The sequence below is a fragment of the Ornithorhynchus anatinus genome, chromosome 5, assembly GCF_004115215.2.
Source record: "Ornithorhynchus anatinus isolate Pmale09 chromosome 5, mOrnAna1.pri.v4, whole genome shotgun sequence".
NCBI lineage: Eukaryota > Metazoa > Chordata > Mammalia > Monotremata > Ornithorhynchidae > Ornithorhynchus > Ornithorhynchus anatinus.
In genome coordinates this window covers 57,202,357-57,208,356 of record NC_041732.1, presented here as the reverse complement: position 1 = coordinate 57,208,356, position 6,000 = coordinate 57,202,357, and the positions used below count along the sequence as shown (strand labels likewise).

Here is a 6,000-nt window from a genome sequence, read left to right as displayed (position 1 = left end):
ACCCACTCTTGACCCCACTTCCCCCTCCAGTTATCGTCCTATCTCCCTACTACCCTTCCTTTCCAAAATCTTAGAACGAGTCGTCTACAATCGATGCTTAGAATTCCTTAACTCCCATTCTCTCCTAGACCCCCTCCAATCTGGCTTCCGTCCCCTCCACTCTACCGAGACTGCTCTCTCTAAGGTCACCCATGACCTCCTTCTTGCCAAATCCAATGGCTCCTACTCCATTCTGATCTTCCTTGACCTCTCTGCTGCCTTTGACACTGTCGACCATCCCCTCCTCCTCCATACCTTATCTCACCTTGGCTTCACGGACTCTGTCCTCTCCTGGTTCTCCTCTTACCTCTCTGGCCGATCATTCTCGGTCTCCTACGCTGGAGCCTCCTCCCCCTCCCATCCTTTAACTGTTGGAGTTCCTCAAGGGTCAGTTCTTGGCCCTCTTCTGTTCTCCATTTACACTCACTCCCTCGGTGAACTCATCCGCTCTCACGGCTTTGACTACCATCTCTACGCAGATGACACGCAGATCTACATCTCCGCCCCTGTCCTCTCCCCCTCCCTTCAGGCTCGCATCTCCTCCTGCCTCCGGGACGTCTCCACCTGGATGTCGGCCCGCCACCTAAAACTCAACATGAGCAAGACTGAGCTCCTCATCTTCCCTCCCAAGCCCGGTCCGCTCCCAGACTTCTCCATCACCGTGGATGGCACGACCATCCTTCCCGTCCCGCAGGCCCGCAATCTCGGTGTCATCCTTGACTCGTCCCTCTCGTTCACCCCACACATCCTATCCGTTACCAAGACCTGCCGGTTTCACCTCTACAATATCGCCAAGATCCGCCCTTTCCTCTCCACCCAAACGGCTACCTTACTATTACGGGCTCTCGTTATATCCCGGCTAGACTACTGTGTCAGCCTTCTCTCTGACCTCCCTTCCTCCTCTCTCGCCCCGCTCCGGTCTATTCTTCACTCCGCTGCCCGGCTCATCTTCCTGCAGAAACGATCTGGGCATGTCACTCCCCTTCTTAAACAACTCCAGTGGTTGCCTATCGACCTCCGCTCCAAACAAAAACTCCTCACTCTAGGCTTCAAGGCTCTCCATCACCTTGCCCCTTCCTACCTCTCCTCCCTTCTCTCTTTCTACCGCCCACCCCGCACGCTCCGCTCCTCTGCCGCCCACCTCCTCGCCGTCCCTCGGTCTCGCCTATCCCGCCGTCGACCCCTGGGTCACGTCCTCCCGCGGTCCTGGAACGCCCTCCCTCCTCACCTCCGCCAAACTGATTCTCTTTCCCTCTTCAAAACCTTACTTAAAAATCACCTCCTCCAAGAGGCCTTCCCAGACTGAGCTCCTCTTCCCCCTCTACTCCCTCTGCCATCCCCCCTTTACCTCTCCGCAGCTAAAGCCTCATTTTCCCCTTTTCCCTCTGCTCCTCCACCTCTCCCTTCCCATCCCCACAGCACTGTACTCGTCCGCTCAACTGTATATATTTTCGTTACCCTATTTATTTTGTTAATGAATTGTACATCGCCTTGATTCTATTTAGTTGCCATTGTTTTTACGAGATGTTCTTCCCCTTGACGCTGTTTAGTGCCATCGTTCTTGTCTGTCCGTCTCCCCCGATTAGACTGTAAGCCCGTCAAACGGCAGGGACTGTCTCTATCTGTTGCCGACTTGTTCATCCCAAGCGCTTAGTACAGTGCTCTGCACATAGTAAGCGCTCAATAAATAAATACTATTGAATGAATTCTCTGGGCCTCAGTTACCTCATCTGTAAAATAGGAATTGAGACTGTGAGCCCCACGTGGGACAGGAACTGTGTCCAATCTGATTTGCTTGTTTCCACCCCAGCGCTTAGTACAGTGCCTGACACATAGTAAGTGCTTAACAAATACTATAATTATTAATGATTATTATTAGGGTTAAACTCACTGCTCCAGGGGCTTGGGGTAGTGGGAGAGTGGGGGGCTAGAGGAAGTGGCCTTGTGGGGGGGAATTCGGAGGGGATACTCCCTCTTCAGACTGAGAATGCCCTGGTAGTCAGGGATATTTTAACAGCTCTTTTGGCCACATTCTTTTTAGTGAGTGATAATAATAATAATAATAATAAAATAGTGGTATTTGTTAAGTACTTATTATGTGCCAGGCACCGGGGTAGACACAAGATAATCAGGTCCTACATGGGACACAGTCTAAGTAGAAAAGAGAACAGGTATTGAAACCCCATTTTGTAGATGAGGGAACTCAGACACAGAGAAGTTAAATGACTTGCCCAAGGTCACACAGCTGGTAAGTGGTAGAGCCGGGATTAGAACCCAGGTCCTCTGACTCCCAGGACCAAGCTCCTTCCTCTAGGCCATGCTACTTCTTCCTAATTTCTGGTAGTTAAGGATGTCACTAAATAGCCTGAACCGCTCAGGCAAGGAGGAATGGGGGACAGAGGCCAGGGCTAACCCTGGTCTTTCCCAATCAACTGATCAATCAATCAGTAGTATTTATTGAGTTCTTAGTATGTGCAGAGCACTGTATAAATACTTGGGAGGGTCCAGTATAACAGAGTTGGTAGACACAATCCCTGTCTTAAACGAAATTTCAGTCTAGTAGAGAGAGACAGACTTTAAAATAAATTACAGGTAGTCAGTCAGTCGCATTTATTGAGTGCTTACTATGATGATGATGGTATTTGTTAAATGCTTACTATGTGCCAAGCACTGTTCTAAGCACTGGGGTAGATCCAAGGTAACCAGGTTGTCCCACATGGGGCTCACAGTCTTCATCCCCATTTTATAGATGAGGTAACTGAGGTCCAGAGAAGTTAGGTGACTTGCCCAAAGTCACACAGCTGACAAGTGGCAGAGCTGAGATTAGAACCCACTATCTCTAACTCCCAAGCCCAGGCTCTTGCCACTAAGCCACGCTGTCGCTTAGCACTTGGGAGAGTACAGTATAACAGACACATTCGCTGCCCACAACTATAGTCTAAATGGAGAGAAATGGCAGAATATAAATGATATTTACAGCTTCACAGTATATTGAATTTTTTTACGGTATTCATTAAGTGCTTATTATGTGCCACGCACTTAACTAAGAGCTGGGGTAGATACAAGCTCATCAAGTTGGACCCAGCCCATGTCCCACGTGAGGCTCACAGTTTTAGTCTCCATTTTGCAGATGAGGTAACTGAGGCAAAGAGAAGTGAAGTGATTTGCCCAAGGTCACCCAGGAGACACGTGTCAGAGCCGGGATTAGAACTGTAGCCGGAGGTAAGGTGTTTTTGCTTGCTATGGATGGGAGATGATAATAATGTTGGTATTTGTTAAGCGCTTACTATGTGCAGAGCACTGTTCTAAGCGCTGGGGTAGATACAGGGTAATCAGGTTGTCCCACGTGAGGCTCACAGTTAATCCCCATTTTACAGATGAGGTATCTGAGGCATAGAGAAGTTAAGTGACTTGCCCACAGTTACACAGCTGACAAGTGGCAGAGCCGGGATTCGAACCCATGACCTCTGACTCCCAAGCCCAGGCTCTTTCCACTGAGCTGGGAGGGTTTTCGGGAGAGGGAAGACATGTGACAGAAGACAGATTTCTAGACTCTGAGCCCATTGTGGGCAGGGAATGTTTCCATTTATTGCTGAGTTGTACTTTCCAAACGCTTAGTACAGTGCTCTGCACACAGTAAGTGCTCAATAAATAGAATAGAATGAATGAATTAATGATAACAACAAAAACTGGTAATTGTGGTGTTTGTAAAGTGCTTACTTAGTGCCAAGTGCCAGGAAAGATACAACATAAATCAGAAACAGGGAGTCCCAATCCCACAGTCTAAGGGGGAGTGAGAACAGATAATCCCCATTTTCCAGATGAGGAAACTGAAGCACAGGTCAATTAAGTGATTTGCCCAAGGTCACCCAGCAGGCAAGTGGGAGTAGCCAGGATTAGAACCCACATATCCTGACTCCCAGTCCTGTGTTTTTTTCCAATAGGCCAATGCGATAATATTTCAGAAGGTCGGTCTCAGATAGCAATGTGGAATACATACCGAAGAGGGGAGAGACTGGAGACAGGGAGATAAGTGAGGAAGTTGATCCAGGAGTCTACCTGACTAATGCTTGAACTAGGATGATGACTGTGAGGGTGGAGAAAAAGGCAGGGAGAGGCAACTTTTTGAGGAAGACTCGGTTAGCGGGTGGGAGAGGGGAATGACTGTGGAGGGGAATGACCCCTCAGTCGAGGTTGACAGCAAGGATCCTGGCTTCAGTTACGTCAATGGAGAGGAGGAAGTTGGAAGAAGAGGACAAATTCAGAAAGAAGAGGACAAGTTCAGGAAGTTGGAAGAAGAGGACGAGTTCAGTTTTGTATGTGTTGAGTTTGAGGTGTAGGCAGGCTACCCAAGAGGAAGCAGAAGGAGGTGTGGGATTGGATAGTTGGGGAGTGATCGGGGCTAGAGGGGTAGATTTGGGGGTGACCTACAGAGCGGATGAATACAAGCGGATGAATTCCCCAAGAGGCCTAGTGGAATGACCACGGGCCGGGGAGCCAGAGGACCTGGGTTCCAATTCCGGCTCCACCACTTGTCTGCTGTCTGATCTTGGGCAAGCCACTTAACTTCTTTGTTCCTCAATTTCCTTAGCTGCAGAGTGGGGATTCTATACCTGTTCTTCCTCCTACTTAACTGTAAGCCCCATGTGGGACAAGGGCTTTATCCAGCCTGATTAACTTCTATCTACTCCAGTGTTTAGAACGGTGTTTGTCACATAGTAAGCACTTACTAAATACTATATAAAAAAAGAAAGTGAATGTAAAGCAAGATGTGTAACAGCCCCTGGACAAAGCTTTGTCAGACAGAGGATGAGCAGCAGAAGAGGAGCCAGATATTGAGAGATTGAGGAGAAGAAGCTGGATGAGCTGGAGGCCATGAAAGAAGTAGAAGTGAGGCTCTTTGGAATGCTTAGTACAGTGCTCTGCACATAGTAGGTGCTCAATAAGTGCCATTGATTGATTCAGAGAAAAGGTGTGGTTCCCACAGGAATAGGATACTGGGCAATGGGAGTTTAGAATCTAATGAGGTGGACAGAGAGCTAAAAATGATTTACCAATAGTGGGACTCAGGACAGTGCTTTTCACACAGTGATCATCCAGTACATGTTGTTGATGATGCAATCTTTGTTCTGTCTTAAGCACATAGGTCGGAAGAAGCCAGGCACCCGCACCCACCCACATAGGGACAAACTCCTATAAAACTGAGTTCACAATAGCTGGGCCTGTTCTGAGGTCCAATGCTTTGGCAGAGAGCGTTAGGGAGAGGGAAGGGGAAGTCTAGAACGGGAACCCAGTCCAGTTTGCACTTGCTAAACCGTGTTTACTGAAGAAAAGGACCTTCCCCTCCCACCCCCGCCCCTTTTAGGGGCCGCCCACGTGGTGTGAACGAGGTTAAGACTTCCAGCAGCCTGCAGAGATTTGGCAGACCAGTGGGAGCTGAGATTACAGCGAGCAAGGAGCAGAAGAAGCAGGAGTGGTCTTGGTGCTCTCAGAGGTGAGGTCTTGCTTTCTAAGGGGACAGGCCCAATGTCAGACCAGGGAGGGGCAACCGGTCAGTGCTGTGCCCTTTGCCTTCTCGTGGCCCCAGCCTGGGTGGGGAGAATGCGTCCCCTCATCCGGACTGGCTGACACCCTACACAGCCCCAAAGTAAGGGAGACTCACCCCCACTGGCCTGGATAATGGGGGAGACGGGTCAGAGTTTGTGGTGGGGGGCGGTGGAGGAGTGGTAGGTATGGAGACCAGAGGTGGGGTGAGAAGGAAGGGTTGGGCTGATAGGGCTGGACAGTCTCTGGGGATAGTTGGGGACAGCATCCTGTGGGCTGCCAATTCATTCATTCACTCGTATTTAGTAAGTGTTTACTGTGTGCAGAGCACTGTACTAAATGCTTGGGAAAGTACAATACAGCAATAAACAGTCACATTCCCTGCCCTCAGTGAGGTCCCAGTCTAGAAGAGGGAAG

The 6,000-nt window shown here is 49.4% G+C and overlaps 1 protein-coding gene across 1 annotated transcript in view; it reads left to right on the top strand.

The window, feature by feature from the left end:
• The first annotated feature begins 5,516 nt into the window (after positions 1–5,516).
• Positions 5,517–6,000, top strand: part of NADK (NAD kinase) — a 36,006-nt gene continuing 35,522 nt past the window's right edge. The window contains exon 1 of the mRNA XM_039912046.1: positions 5,517–5,533. The gene's annotated coding sequence lies outside the window, so the exon portion shown is untranslated. The remainder of the gene's footprint in view (positions 5,534–6,000) is intronic.